At 32.8% G+C, this 16450-nt stretch overlaps 1 protein-coding gene across 25 annotated transcripts in view; it reads left to right on the top strand.

Annotated features, from left to right (window-relative positions):
* LOC111298999 (serine/threonine-protein kinase STY46-like) overlaps window positions 1-16450 on the top strand; it is a 34885-nt gene that overhangs the window by 7872 nt on the left and 10563 nt on the right. The window lies entirely within an intron of this gene.

The raw sequence follows: 16450 nt of genomic DNA, 5'->3' as shown, positions 1-16450 counted from the left end.
CAAAGAGGTGCAGCACAAAAATGTTTTTCGTTTTGTTGGTGCATGTCGAAGTCTCCACATTTGTACATAGTAATAGGTGTGGAACTTCTAAAGAATTAAAGAAGGCTTTCTTTGCAGTTCTATTCTCCCCTATTAATCTATCATCTTGAGTCATCTGTAGAGAAAAGTTTTACTTTATTCTTATTTATTTTGATTAGTAAATTTTATGGAATTGAGAGTGAGAGTGTGACAACATAAAATAGACCGCTAGTTCTAGATATCTTTCACCTTTGGGGGTTAGAGAATACAGCAATCACGAACCACGTATTAAGTGGTGGAACTCAAAAAGGGACAAAATGTTAACTTGTAGGAATGGACTGGTAAAAGAGGTTGATTGGAAGCCTGATGAGGATGTAGAAGTAATGTGGGAAAATATTTCTATTAGAATTCAAAAGGTCACTAAAGAGACACGTGGCGAATCTAGGGGTCACGCACCATTATGAAAGGAATCTTGTTGGTGGAATGAGATATGAAAATGACAATTAAAGCTAAGCGGGAGTCCTATAGGAATTTAAGGTGCAATAGGGATGAGGCGAGTTATCTGAAGTATAAAAAAGCGAAAAAGGAAGCCATAAAGGCAATTCAAAATTCAAAGACTAGGATCCATGAGGAATTATATAGGAAACTAGAGACAAACGATAGAAAAAAAAAGTTGTTTAAAATTGCCAAGATGAGTGATAAGAAGAGATGGTTCTTAACGGTGATAAAAGAGTTTAAGTGAAGAATGAGGAGATTAAGAAGAGATGGAGAAATTATTTTGATAATCTTTTTAATAGGAATTTTGAGCATGATATAGGTGGGCTTAACATACCTTTTAAGGATATAAATCGTGTGTTTAAATGGAATATTAAAAGGTATGTTTAAATGAAATATTAAAAGGTATGAGGTTAAAAAGGCTTTGAGAAGAATGAAAGCGAATAAAGTGGTAGTACCAGATGGAATCCCAATTGAAGTTTGGAGATGCTTGGGTGAAATAGGGATAAGATGGTTGATGGATCTTTTCAACAGAATTAGGCATATCCAACAAATGCCAGAAGATTGTAGGAAGAGTACTCTAGTGCCTTATATAAGAATAAAAGTGATATACAAAATTGTTCGAACTATTGAGGAATAAAACTTATGAGTCATACTATGAAACTTTGTGAGAGAGTAGTTGAATGTAGGTTGTGAAATGAGGTTGCTATTTTGAAAATCAATTTGGGTATGCAAGGACGCTCCACAACAGAGGCAATTCACCTATTGAGGCTTTTGTTGGAAGATTTTTGGGCAAGAAAGAAAGATCTACATGTAGTATTTATTGACTTGGAGAAAGTATATGATAAAGTTTCTTGAGAGTTGCTTTGGTGGGCCTTGATGAATAAATGAGTTCCTTTAAAGTACATTAACATAGTTAAAGATATATATGAAGGAGTTGTACAAAATGTGAGGATGTTTGGGGGCGTGATTGATAACTTTCCCATTGTAGATACTTAATTTTGTCCAGAACGATTTAACACTGTTGATCCGAGCCCTTTTTTGCACATGGCCTAAGAACTATTTTTTGGGCCCATTATATAGCCCTCCTTAAAGGCCCATTTAAAGCCCAAAATGTGGCCTTTAATGAGTCCTTTTTGGAAGTCTTTTATGAAACCCCAAAATGGAGCCCAAATAAACCCAAACGAGGCCCATTACGTAGACCACTATTCAAGGCCCATTTGCAACTCAAAAGAAGGCCTAATTGCAAGTTTAATTCATAGTCCAATTATGGCCCATTTGAAGTCCAATAGATAGCTCATTTAAAGACCCATTTAGAAGTCCTTAAAGGCCCATTTAAAGCCCAAAATGTGGCCTTTAATGAGTCCTTTTTGGAAGTCTTTTATGAAACCCCAAAATGGAGCCCAAATAAACCCAAACGAGGCCCATTACGTAGACCACTATTCAAGGCCCATTTGCAACTCAAAAGAAGGCCTAATTGCAAGTTTAATTCATAGTCCAATTATGGCCCATTTGAAGTCCAATAGATAGCTCATTTAAAGGCCCATTTAGAAGCCCAAAAAAAACAAAAACCCATAATGTAGCCCATTGTTATACCCAATTACAAGCAAAAAATGAACCCAAAATTAATTGTTGAGAATGACCCAAAACATGGCCCAAAACAGGCCTTTTTGGAAAAGGAAACCCAAACTAAAAACAACAAAAGAAAAGAAGTCTAAACCCAAATGCAGGCCCAAAAAACAATAAAAAAGAGAGAAATGAGGGGAATTAAGGTTTTTTAGAATGGGACTTTTGGGGACATGATGAAAGAAGACACATGATGCTATGGAAAACAAGAATAAAGTTTTGAAAGCTGGGAGGTTTCTTTGGAAGCCCAAAACCAAGGTAAAATCGAAGGAAGCCTAGCTTAAACTCACCATTTTGCCACATGAAGTCTGTATGCACCAGGAAGACAACTAGCTACAAGCAAGTTGGTCTACTGCAAAAGAGGTGGGATAGCTTGCTGCACCAGCATAAAAAAAAAAAAAAAACCTGCAGAGAAAGAAGACAAGGGTTAGTGGGCTGACATAAGTAGTGGAGGAAGAAAAAAGAGAGCTTGGAGTCATTCAGTAGTTTGGGGGAGCTTTAAAAGAAAGGCTTTTGGTTGAGTTAAAAGGGAGGAAAGAGGAGAAAGCATTAAAAAAAAAAAAAAGAGTGACTTTGAGGGAGGAGGTGGTCAATAGAACAGAAGAAAATTGCTAAAAAAGAAGGGTTTTGGGCAGCTATAAATCGAAAGGAAAAAAAAAGGTCTACAGAGTCGAAGAAAAAGGAGGATTTTTGAACAACCATGACTCAGGGAAAAAGGGTTTGAGGAGCAGACAAAAAGAGAGCCAAAAAAGGAGTGAGCTAAGAGTTTTCTCCAACAAAGAAACTAGTTGGTTAGGGAGAAGCAAACAGAAGCAGCTATAAAAACAGAAAAAAAAAAAAGGGAAGATTTTGTTAGCTGAAAGGAAAGAAAGCTTGGCCAGAAAAGCAAAGAAGTTGGAATTTAAGAAAAGGTAATTATTTTTTTATTATTCTTCGGGCATCTCACATCCATTGGATAACCCTTATGTTTAACTTGTCTTTGTTGCTTTTCCATGTGAGGTTGGTGTACATAAAAAAGGGTTTTGGATGCTTACTGTAAACAAGGTTAAAAGACACAAGCTTTTAAAATGAAAACAAAAACATGTAAAAACCAATAAAGAAAACTAAAAAAAAAACAACCACAACAAAGAAAGAAAAGTGGATTCCTCTCAGCTCGCACCTCCCTTTAGACACACCAAGATCTTCATGCTCTATTGTTGGACAATGATGGATGATCCTATGATAAGAAAGGACCTTTTTTTTTTTTTTTGTTAAAGAGGACAACTTCCATAACTCATAATAGAACCAGTCTTTAAATGTTCAACAAGAAACATAAGGGTTATACTTGTTAGACTAAGGGAGGTAGCCTTGTAAAACTGGAAAGGCATTAGGTTCGCGTCTTTGCCTCATTCTATTTTCTTTTGTTTTCAATAAAAAAATTTTCTTTACTTTGTTCCCTTAAAATTTTTTAATAATAATGATTATGAAATAATTAATTGATTAAGATGAAATTAAAATGAGTAATGAAGAAATATAATGAGTAATTTATCTTTTAAAATATATGTATAAATATATGTAATAAAAATAAAATAAAATAAAATATAAAATAAAATAAAATAATATTAATATTAAATTAAAAAAAAAACTTTTGTATACATATTGCACTTTATAATTGGCATTGCATAATCTTGAAAATAATGAGAGTTTTCGATGATGAGACTTTGGGAACTCTGAGTGATGATTCCTGAAAATTCTCTAAATGAAAATTTTTCTAAAATATTGTTAAACTATTTAAATATTTAGAATAATTCTTAATACGAAAAATTCTCGTTTACTTTTCACAATTTAATCCATGTGCATCATTTTTTATATACCAATTATAAAAGTAAACGAAATTTTTAAGGATGATATCAAAAAAAAATTCGAGTAATAATTTTTTGGATATCTCTTGGTAAAAAAATTTATTTAAATGTCGTCAATATATTGGAGCATTTAAAATAATTTTTTGATGAAGATTTCTCATTTTAGTATAAAAAATGAATTTTTAGAAAATATTATTGGAATTTAAATTATACATATCATATTCTACTATGTGTGGTAACTATAAACATTAAAGATAAGTATGAACTATCGATGATAGGATTTTTGAAAATTTTTAGTAATTTTTTAAAAAACTTTTGGGTGAGAAAGTTCTTTTTAATATTAGCAAAGTATTGAAATATTTTTAGAAATTTTTTTATAAAAACGTTTTTATTTATTTTTTCAACTAAGATAAAAAAATAAAAATAAAAATATATTTTTTTCTACAATAACAAAGAATTAAAAAATTAATTTTTAAACCCCAAAATTAATATTTTTTTTGTCAAAATTGAAAGATAAAACATAATTAATTGGTAATCGACTTTTTGAAAGACCTTTTCTAACAGGCGCTGTGGGGCTTTTAATTCTTTCCTATGCGTAATCAACTCTTAATCCCAAACTATTTTCGTAAACCCAAAAATTATTTTTTTAATAAATTTTAATTAGTTTTAAAATTTTTATTAAAAAGGTAAGTATTAATATGTGACCAATGACACGTAACCAAAAAAAATTGTTGGCGACTTTTTTGTTTTAAAATTTTTGTCTAGTAATTCAAAAAATAGTTATGACAGCTTGAGGACTACATTGAGGACGTGATTTTTTAAAAAGTTAGGCCAAAGGTTAATAATATGTTATCTTTAATTTTGATTTAATAATCTTAATTGGTATTTAACCTTAATTTCTTTAATCTTAATTTTTTTTTTAAACAATAATAATAACAACAACAATAACAACAATAATAATAATAGAAATTAAAAAAAATTAAAAAAAAAACTTGCATCTCATTCTAAGCATGTCATTTATTTATTATCTACTCGTTTATTTATGCTTCCTATATATTATTATTGTTATTATGAGGTACTGAGAATAAGGTTCATAATACTCTATTCCCTTATTCGCACACGACATATTTATATTATGCATGAGGTTTATATCTGGGCTCTAACCCTTTTAGGAGAGAGCAAAGTACCTATACTCTCGTGAGGTGATAACCTCCACAATGGCAAGCGAAATACTCCCATTCATATTGAACATTTTCAATTTGTAGCCTGTAATGGTTGAAAATCGGGGTGCCTTACTAGTCATGAGCGGATGCCAGTGAGGGACAATTTTGGAACCTTTTAGATGCAAATAAATTTGAACCAAGCACATAGTAAGCCATAAGGGCTGACCCTAGATAGGACATGCCCACCCATTTGTAGATCGTCCCTAAAAATTAGGACAAGTAAGGGAACAATTGTATTGTAATATTTTTTTAAGGAAAATTATAAATATACATTCATATTTGTTTTGATTTCCCAAAAAAAAAAAAAAAAACAATAAAATAAAATCTTTGTTTCATTTCCTTCCTTTTTTTTAAAAAAAAAATAATATGAAAAGAAAACTTTTCCTTTTGTCTCTTTGATTTTTCAAGCTTTTATTACTATTTATTATTTCCATTTCTTTTTTTTTATATACTAGCTGATCTTTTTTTTTTTTTGTATTTCTTTTGCATAAATTGCATTGGCATACTACAATAACATAGTGAGGTATTTGTTCCAAGACATCTTTCAGTAAAGTTTCTTTTCATGGATCCCATAGTGTTACAGATTTGTTCTTCTTCTATAAGTAACTCATGTGAGTCATATAATGAGGGGAATGAATGGTCTTAGAAAACCCAACAAAAGGAAAGGGTTTGCCTGCTTGTTGGATATGTGTCAGGGTTGCTGAAAAAAGAACATCTAAATCTTACACAAAATAATTTAGAGAATTTGGCTATCATATGGAATCAGATAAGTGAAGTGAGAAAAGAGAGGTTTTGTGAAAAGTACAGATAGATTGCATCTTTTATCTTAGTAGTGATTGAGGAACATTTGATTAGAGCAGCTGTTCAGTTTTAGAACCCATCATACAGATGTTTCACGTTTAATGAGGAGGATTTGACACCAGCTATTAAGGAATATTTGATTTTAGTGGGATTGGAATTGAAGTACCTTGACAAGATATATGTCTGAAAACCAAAGTCAGAGTATCGTAAGAAATAGCTAAACTAATGGCAATGAAGGTAGAAGTTGGGGATGCTTTAACAAAGGACAGGCAAACGTGCCGGCTTACCTTGGCATTTCTTTCAATTTGGGACACTTGGAAAGTGATCAAGACATGGCAGTATTTGCCTTAGCAATTTACGGCATGGTGATTTTTTCAAAAATTTTAAGGTACATTGAATTGGCAATGGTTGATATGTTCAAACAAATTGAAAGTCAGGCAATTAATCCCATTTCGGCAATCCTAGCCGAGACTATCAAGTCATTGAATTTTTATTGCCGAATTGGGGGACGTTTTATAGGGAGCGTGTAGCTATTATTTGTCTAGGTAAAAAGCCATTTTAGATGCCAAAACAGTGCTTTTTCCAAGCCTTATCATCAAAATAGTGTCTCGGTCAAAAAGTTTTGCCATAGTTAGTGGCCAACATTGGAATCCAATAAGGAGTGGGTAGCGTTCTTTCAAAGGCTTACTAGTGATCAAGTCAAATGGATGGCACCATGGATGCCTCATGTGCGTATGTTATATCGAGGTGGAGATGATTCGTGGGTACTGCTCTTGGGATTGTAGGGAGTGGTAAGTTACATTCCTTTAATGGTGCTGAGGCAATTTGGTGCAAAGTAGTTTGTCTCTACAACACATGGGTTTGCTCAAGTAGAATTTGCTTATGGAGAAGTGGGCTCGTCAAAAATAGTGGAACAATAAGTTCAGGTATGGAAAAAGATCCGGACGCTAAGATTAGGACCTATCCTTGACAAAGTCACTCCTGATTACTCGATTTGAAAGGCAAAGCATTTTAGAGATATTGTGCTCCCTCTAGATGATTTCTCATTTCAACAAGTTGACTTGTAGGCAAAAACACCGTTGTCAGAAATTGAGCTTGTTAGTCAAGAATTTAAAGTGGAAAAAGAGAAACTAAAGAAGATGAATTTGAGACTCTGGTAGGAGATAGGACAATTGAAATATGACGCGAAAGCTAGAGAAAATAGATTAAAAAAGGTAATGCAAGATCGGGATGTAGCCAAAAATTATCTAAAGTATTTACACCAAGAAAACAAAAAGATGTGAGTCCAACTGAAGAAGGGAAGGGGTCCTAGACTTAATGGTAGGCAGCATAGGGGGATGATTGAACTTCAAGAAGTGATGCAACTTTAGAAGAACAAAACCAAGGAAAGTGAAGAAAAAGCCGCCAGGATTTCTTAAGAGTAGCAAAATTGGGACAGTTTGTATATGACAACTTCAACAAGGTTGATAGAATGCCAAAAGGAAAATGCGAGATTAAAGGCCTAGTTAAAAGATGAAAAGAAAAAGCATTATGAAATGCAAAAAGAGAAGGAGTCATTCTGCCAGGTAATTCTGGAGATGGAACAGCAATTATTAGACCAAAAGGACCATATTTCCACAACCAGCAAGGGTTTTCGACGAGTCTCAAAGGGAGGTGTTAGGAAACATTGAGATACCAATGCAAATAGGGCTGTGTACTTTCTCTATAGAATTTCAAGTCACGGACATTTCACCATCTTATAGTTGTTTGTTGGGCCGACCATGGATTCATACGGTAGGCGTTGTCCTATCATCTCTGCATGAGAAAGTAAAGTTTATAGTTGAAGATCAACAGATCTGTGTTTCTGAAGAAGAAGACTTGTTGGTGACCAAACCTATAACTACTCCACATGTCAAAGCTACAAAAAAGGCATTGGAGTGCTCTTTTAGATCTTTTGAATTTATTAATACAATTTATGTGGTAGAGGGATCGAAGATGCCCATTCCACACTTATCAAGTGCAACAGGGATGGTTGTGAAACAAACAGTTGGTAAAGGATGGAGTGTTGGATATCGCCTCGGGAAAAATTTGCAAGGAATCAAGGAGCCACCAAGGGTGTTTTGAAAACAAGGAAAAATTCACACTGGGATTCAAGGTCACTGTCACAAAAAGGAAGAGAGCTATGGCTAAAAGGAAAGAGAAAAGGTTGGCCCATCTTAAGGGACACGAGTCGGAGTATGAGAAAATGATTATCCCTTACCTCTACGATGCATTTTGTTTAGGGAGATGTATTCACCTTAATTCACTAGGGGTCACACAAAGGGAACCCATGTTGAACACAGACAAGGCCTTCTCTGAACTCCATATCCATATGATGGGTGATGAAACGACAACAATTTAGGAAGAGAAGCCCTTTGTTTATACATGTCCCTCAGGCAAAAAGCTAAACAATTGAAAAACAATGAAGTTGCCTGTTATCCTTAAATCTTTAAAAAATTAATGTAGTGAGTTAATTTCTCCAATGCTTCTGCCTAAGAGCATTTGGAGGACTTTTGTATGGTCTTATCTTTCCTTTATCATTTCAATAAAATTACTAGTGTTTTGCTTTTGCATTTCCTCTATTATTTCATTCATTCAAAATTACGATTTTCTTTTTTTTCTTTCCTACATACACACCTATATCCTTTCGATTCCAGTCATTTTCAGGTTTCCAAATAATGAATGCAAGGATAATCATGACGATAATCCAGAATTTGACTTTGAAAAACCTATTCATGTTGATAAACTTGATAATGAAGAGGATTCAGATGAGTACAATGTGTCCCTTGATTTATTAAAACTAATGGAACAAGAAAGGAAACAAATTGAACCTCATGAGAATGCTACAGATAAGGTCAATTTAGGTGATGAGGAAAATAAAGAGGTTAAGGTGGTTAAGGTGGGCACATCCCTTTCACCCATAGAAAGAGGAAAGTTAAAGGAAATGCTTCGTGAATTCGTTGATGTGTTTGCATGCTCATACCAAGATATGCCAGGACTCAGTTCGGATATTGTGGAACACCAATTGCCATTAAAGCCAAAATGCAAGCCAGTGCAATAGAAGTTGAGACGTATGAAGTCAGACATGTTAAAAATTAAAGAAAAAGTGAAAAAGCAATTTGATGCAAGCTTTTTAGAAGTAACCAAATATCCGAAATGAGTAGCTAATAAAGTCCCGGTTCCCAAGAAGGATGGAAAAGTTCAGATGTGTATAGACTATAGAAATTTGAATAGGGCCAGCTCGAAAGACAATTTTTCTTTGCCCCATATTCACACTTCATGGACAACACCGTTAGGACTTCATATTCTCATTTATGGATGGTTTTTCAGGCTATAAACCAATTAAAATGGCCCTTATTGATATGGAAAAACCCACGTTTATTGCCATGTGGGGCATGTTTTGCTATAAGGTTATGGCTTTTGGATTGAAAAATGTAGAGCCATTTATCAAAGAACAATAGTAACATTTTTCCATGGCATGATGTATAAGGAAATAGAAGTATATGTGGATGACATCATTGCAAAATCTTGTGAGAGAGAGAATCATGTTACCAATCTCAGGAAATTGTTTGAAAGATTGCGGAAGTATCAACTTAAGTTAAACCCGGCTAAATGCATGTTTGGTGCTAAGTTAAGAAAACTGTTGGGGTTTGTGGTTAGTGAGAGGGGCATTGAAGTTGATTCGTATAAGATACTTGCCATCTAAAATTTATCTCCCCCAAGCACGCAAAAAAAAGTAAAGGGTTTTTTAGGAAGGTTAAATTACATTTCTTGTTTTATTTCTCAGCTCACTTCCAAATATGACCCAATTTTCAAGTTGTTACTAAAACATAACCCTGACAAATAGGATGAAGAATGTCAACGTGCCTTTGAAAAGATCAAGGAATACTTGTCAAATACACCGATGTTGGTATAGCCTGTTGTAGAGAAATTGTTGATTTTATATATCATCGTGCATGACCATTCCGTGGGATGTGTTGGGGCAAAGGGATGAAATGGGTAAAAAAGAGCAAGTTGTTTATCACTTGCATAAGAAGTTCACCGAATATGAGTCCAAGTATTCCCAATTGCAAAAAATGTGTTGCGCATTGGTGTGGATAGTCCCCAGGCTTAGACAGTATATGTTATATCATACTACTTGGCTGATAGCAAGATTGGATCCTCTCAAGTATATCTTTGAAAGACTATCATTGTCAGGGAGGTTAGCAAAATGGCAAGTCATGCTCTCTGAAAACGATATTGTATATGTTGCACAAAAGGCGATCAAAGGAAGTGTGATAGCTGAATTCCTTACAAAGTGTTGAACTGATGAATATAAGCCTATGAAGTTTGACTTTTCTGTCAAAGATTTGATGACCATCACCCAAATTGAAGAAAGTGAACCAATAGAAAAGCAATGGAAAATGTTCTTTGATGGAGCTTCGAATGCTTTGGGGCATGGGATTGGAGTAGTTTTGATATCCTCTAATGGAAATTATTATCCAAGCACTGTAAGGTTGGATTTTAATTGCACCAACAACGTGGCAGAATATGAAGCATGCATAATGGGCCTACAAATGGCAATTGAGAAGAAAATTGAAGTGTTAGAAGTATATGAGGACTCGAGCTTGGTAATTTATCAACTATGAGGTGAATGAGAAACAAGAGATTCAAAGTTGGTACGATACTAAAAGTATGTGCTAGATTGATCAAACAATTCAAGAAGGTTCAATTCTGGCATGTATCTCAACAAGATAATCAAATGGCTGATACTTTGGCTACATTGGCTGCAATGTTTAAAGTGAGTGATAAAATAGAGATCCAACCTATCTAGTTGAATGTGCAAAGAGCACTGGCAGATTGCTCGAGTGTTGAAGAGGAGATTGATGGCCTGCCTTGGTACTACGACATCATACAATATGTCAAGTACTAACAATACTCAGAACATGCATTAGAAAATGACAAACGAATTATCAGAAACTAGCTATGGGATTTTTTCTCAATTTAGAAATTTTGTACAAGAGAAGTTGAGATCAAATGTTATTAAGATGCGAGAATGTTGCTAAAACAAAGAAGATACTTGAAGTGCATAAAGGATGTTGTGGAGCACATGCAAACGATTACATGATGGCAATACAAATCATGAGGGCAAGCTATTAGTGGTTAATAATGGAAAGTGACTGCATCAACTATGCTCTAAAATATCATAAATGTCAGATTTATGCAGACAAGATTAATGCTCCTCCAATCCCTTTACATGTTCTCGCACCTCCATGACCGTTCTTCATGTGGGGGATGGATGTGATCGGATCCATCACTCCAAAAGTTTCAAATGGGCATTGAATTGTCTTTGTGGTGATTGACTATTTCACAAAATGAGTAGAAACAACTTCTTATTCTAATGTGACAAGGGCGATGGTGTGCAGATTTATAAAAAAAACAAGATAATGTATTGTTATGGCCTTTCAGAAAAGATCATCTCTAATAATGCTTGCAATCTGAATGACAAGATGTTAGTGGAGGTTTGTGCTTAGTTTAAGGTAAAATACCATAACTCGACCCCATATTGCCCAAAGATGAATGGGATAGTAGAAGCTGTCAATAAAAATATCAAGAGGATAATAGAAAAAAATGACTGATACCTATAAAGGTTGGCATCAAAAGTTATCTTTTGCATTGCATGCTTATAGATATCAGTACGCACATCTAATAGGGCAACTCTTTTTTCGCTTGTATATGGGATAAAAGCCGTGCTACCAATCGAGGTGGAAATTCCCTTTTTAAGAGTCTTGATGGAAGTGGATTTAGAGGAAGCGGAATGGTTTTGGAATCGTTACAAACAATTAAACCTCATTGAAGAAAAGAGGCTCACAGCTCTTTGCCATGGTTAGTTGTACCAAAAAAGAATGATGCGAACACATGACAAAAAAGTTCTATTTAGGCGCTTCCGTGAAGGAAAATTAATTTTAAAGAAAATTCTTTCAAATTAGCATGATCACCGAAAAAAATGGATGCCGAATTGGGAGGTTCCATAGGAAGTCAAAAAAGCTTTTTCGGTTGGAGCGTTGATCTTGACAGAGATGGATGGAGATGACTTGCCAAACCTGATAAATTCAGATGCTATAAAAAAGTATGAGAAAGAAACAAGAGTGAAGGAAAGGAGAAAAAAAAACAAAATTGAAAAAAATGATGGAAAAAAAAAGCAAAAAAAAAAAAAAGAGAAAAAGGAATACAAAAATAAATAAATAAATAAAAGGAGGACTCATAATTGAAAACACAAAAAGGGCAATTTGACTCTAAGGATCTAAGTTGAAAATCTGAAAAGGTAACTTAGATGCGAAGGAGTATCAATTTTGAAGTATAGGGGGCAATCTCTAGTACAACAAACTCGGAAGGATCAAGCGCACTGATGGAATAGGTCTTAAAAGAAAGAATTTTGGAATGTTGTTCTTGAAATGTTGTTCATGATTGTTTAAATATTCACTATCTAAATATGATCTCCTTATTTAAATTTTGTGCTAGTGTTCACTTGTCTAAACTCCTTATTTGACACATCTTTATACTTTCCTATAATGGATACTCATCTTTCTTTGATTTATCTTGCTTTCTGATATTTTCATTCCCATAATAAAGGAAATGTTGATTCATCACATTGGTCATGAAAATTGGAATTGTGATAACTAATTGATAATATTTGTAAAAGGTTTTACACTACTTTGCAAAAGTCGAAAATGACAAGGTAGAATAAAAAAAAATGAGAAATTTGGAGAAGCACCCATTTTCAAACTCATCAAACCAAAGTAAAACCTTGTTGAAGTGGTGTTGGATAACAATATTAGCAAATGATCGTCGCAATTCACAAGAAATCAATTCCTAGAATATGCAGACCAAGTTGAGATTGGTTGTTTTAGAAAAAATGAAAAAATAGAAAGAACCGACTTAGAGAACCCTTTTACAACAATTTGGATGCATCATATTGGTTTTTGATAATACCCGTATTGCATGTATTGCATTCATTACATTCTATATATTTCTCAAAGAAAATAAAAAAAAAAAAGTTTTTTGAACTTTGGATTTTTAAGGTTGAACCTTTTAAGGAAAAGACCAAAGTATGGGAAACGATTTCGAAACGGACACAACTTATGAGAACCTTAAGTAGTAATGTCATGGTGTATTTTATAAGATTTTTAAAGTTCTAAAGCTTCTGTTTAGGGAGAGTTATTTTCAAATAAGATTTTTAAAATTCCAAAGCCTCTGTTTAGGGGAAGTTATTTTCAGACAAGATTTTTAAAGTTTCAAAGTCTCTGTTTAGGGAGATAATTTTTAGACAAGATTTTTAAAGTTCCAAAATCTTTGTTTAGGGGGAGTCATTGTCCAAAATCTTTAAAATGCCTCTATTTAGAGGAGTTTCTGTAGTTTCGAGATTTGTAAGATTTTTGGGCATGATCTCTTATTTTATTTTCAAAAGATGTTGAGCCTTTATTTAAATGAATTTTTTATGCAAAGTTATTTTCAAATAATCAAATCCTTTGAATTTTTCTTAAAAAAAAAACAAAACCAAAAAACAAAGTAATGGGGCTCTCTCTTTCTCTCAGAAGCATTATCTGGACAAAATTGTTGTCTACGCCTTTGTATAATTCTTGATTCTTAGAAATATGCAAAGAGGGTTAGCTTAATATTATTATTGTTTTATTTTATTTATATTTTATTTTATTATATTTTTAATGCATATATTTATATATATTTTAAAAGGCGTATTACTTATTATATTTCTTCATTACTTATTTAATTTGGTCTTGCTCACCTAATTATTTCATAATCATTATTATTAAAAAAATTTTAAAGCAAAAAAGCAAAGAAAAATTTTCTAGATGCCCTAATATTTTGGTGTTATTTTAAAAAATATTTTCTCACCTAGAGACTTTTTAAGAATCTCTGCTCGGACTTTCTTAGAATCCTATTCTCGGAGGTTCTGTTTACATTTTTTGCTTTCTTATTTAATTTTTATTCTAATTGTTATTTTTAATTTCTATTATTATTTTTATTAATTAATATTTATTGAAAAGTAAAAATAATTAATCATAATATTCAAATATCATCGTATTTACATTAATAAAAAGAATGATTTTTCCTTTTCATTAGTTTTTTTGTTGTTTAAAACATCATTTAATTGTAAATATAATTTTAGTCAAATAAAGGAATGAAAAATCTTTTGTATTGAATATTTTTCTAAACACTTCATTACTTTAGTAATATTTTTTTATAACAATATTCTCACATGTAGATTTTAAAGAATTGCCATTCAAACTTCCTTAAAATCTCATTCTCGGAGATTATTATTATTATTATTATTATTATTATTATTATTATTATTATTATTATTATTATTATTATTATTATTATTATTATTTTGCATGAAACTAGTGTGCATAGAAGATAAATCGAATAAAAAATAAAAAAACTTTTACAGTATGAAAAACTAAATTGTATGAAGTTAAATTTAGCATAAAAGTTCAAAAGAAAAAAATTACAATGCATGAGATTTAGGCTTAAATTGAATTTAAATAACATAAAAGAAATGGACACATAATATGAAAGACAAATGTAATGGATTATCTACTAACCTATATAAAGCCTAAGACAAGAAGCATAGGTGGAGGGGCTTTAAAATGATGGTCTAGCTTTTAAGTTTTTTACTCATCCTAAATAGCTAGTATGCAAGATAAGAAATGAGCATCTAAGACAAGAAATATGAGAGTGGGCTTAGTTTTTTGGCTTCTACCCATCATAAATGATCACCATGTAAGATGAAAAATAGGCATGAAAGCTTTAAGCTTTTCCTGATATTCACAGCGGTACCTTGTAGTAATAATAGCCCAGTTTTAAATTTTTTTTTTTTATTCTTCATAAACAACCATCATGCAGAGATGTATTAAATGTGTAAAACTTGCATTTTCTCTCATTCCCACAAACAATCATCAGACAAAAAAGAAATAGGCATGAAAGTTTCTAGCTTTATCCACTAAACAAACAACCATATTGTTATTAAACCTAACAATCAACAAACATCCATGCTAAGGCAAACGAGTGGGAGATTCAAAGATGATGGAGCTTCATGCTCTCGTATATAAATTACATGTAGAAAGCAAAAGTAACATAGCTTGTATTCATAGTAGCTTATAAAAAAAAATTAAAAAAAAAAACAATAAACTCGCCCAGAGGCTTTATGCATAAAATGCTAGCATGAATCAAGGATGCAAACTTGAAGTTGCAGCTGAAAGAAAAGCAAAACGAAACAAGCCCATAGACCTCAAACAAGCAAAACATGAACTAAATGCATTCTATTAACCATAAAAATAATAATAATAATAATAATGCAAAGACAAGTTCCAAGTCTTTTCCCTTTTTTTTTTCTCTTTAAAAAAAAACGGTTTTCATTTTATTCTTGAACCTTCACAAATATTCTCTTATTCCTGTTTAAAGGTTAAGCTCTTTCTATTACAAACAACATCATTAATCTTGCAACCATGTAAAATAAAGAAGGTTTAAGCTTCCACACTAACAACCCGTATGCAGAAAGGAACCAGCAAATATAACCAAAGACTTCCCTACAGCTGTTAATAGAAAATGCATTTTGGGCTTTAAATGGGCCTTTAAGATGGGCTGTATAATGGGTCCAAAAATAGTGGTCTTAGCGCACGTGCAAAAAGGGCTCAGATCAACAATGTTAAATCTAGGTGTCTACACCCATTACCTCAGGATTGCTTCAAAGCTCAGCGCTAGGTCTTTTTTTTTTTTTTTGTATTAGTTATGGACGAACTCACTGTACATATCCAAGATAAGGTGTCATGGTGGATTTTATTTGTTGATGATATAGTCTTAGTTGTTGAAACTAGTGATGATCTTAATGCTAAATTAGAATTACACTGGAGTCTCAAGGTGTTAAATTGAGTACATCTAAAATTGAATATATGGAATGTAAGTTAAGTAACCATAGAGAAACGAGTGCTAGTGCTATTAAGTTTGATGGTAAGGTAGTAACAAAGAGTAGTCATTTTCGATATTTGGGATAAATTATTCAGAGTGATGCTGAGATAGAAAGGGATGCAAATCATAGGATTCAAGCTGGATATGTAAGGTGACGAAGTGCGTCGAGTATGTTGTGTGATCGCTGCATGCCTTTAAAGTTGAAGGCGAAGTTGTATAAAACAATTGTAAGGCCCTCGATGTTATATGGAACTGAGTGTTTGGCCGTTAAGAAACAAAATGAGAAGAAAATGAGCATAGCTAAGATGAGGATGCTTAAATGGATGTGTGATAAGACTAGATGAGACAAAATCAGAAATGAAGAGATTCGAGGAAAATAAAAGGTTCCAAAATTAGGAAAGGATGAGAGGGCCGTTTGAGATAGTTTGGACATGTGAAACATAGGCTTGTTTGTGCACTATT

Source organism: Durio zibethinus, chromosome 3, assembly GCF_047325235.1.
Source record: "Durio zibethinus cultivar Kanyao isolate XHJ-2024 chromosome 3, ASM4732523v1, whole genome shotgun sequence".
Classification (NCBI taxonomy): domain Eukaryota; kingdom Viridiplantae; phylum Streptophyta; class Magnoliopsida; order Malvales; family Malvaceae; genus Durio; species Durio zibethinus.
Note: the sequence above shows the minus strand (reverse complement) of the source record. Positions and strands in the feature narration are given on the sequence as shown.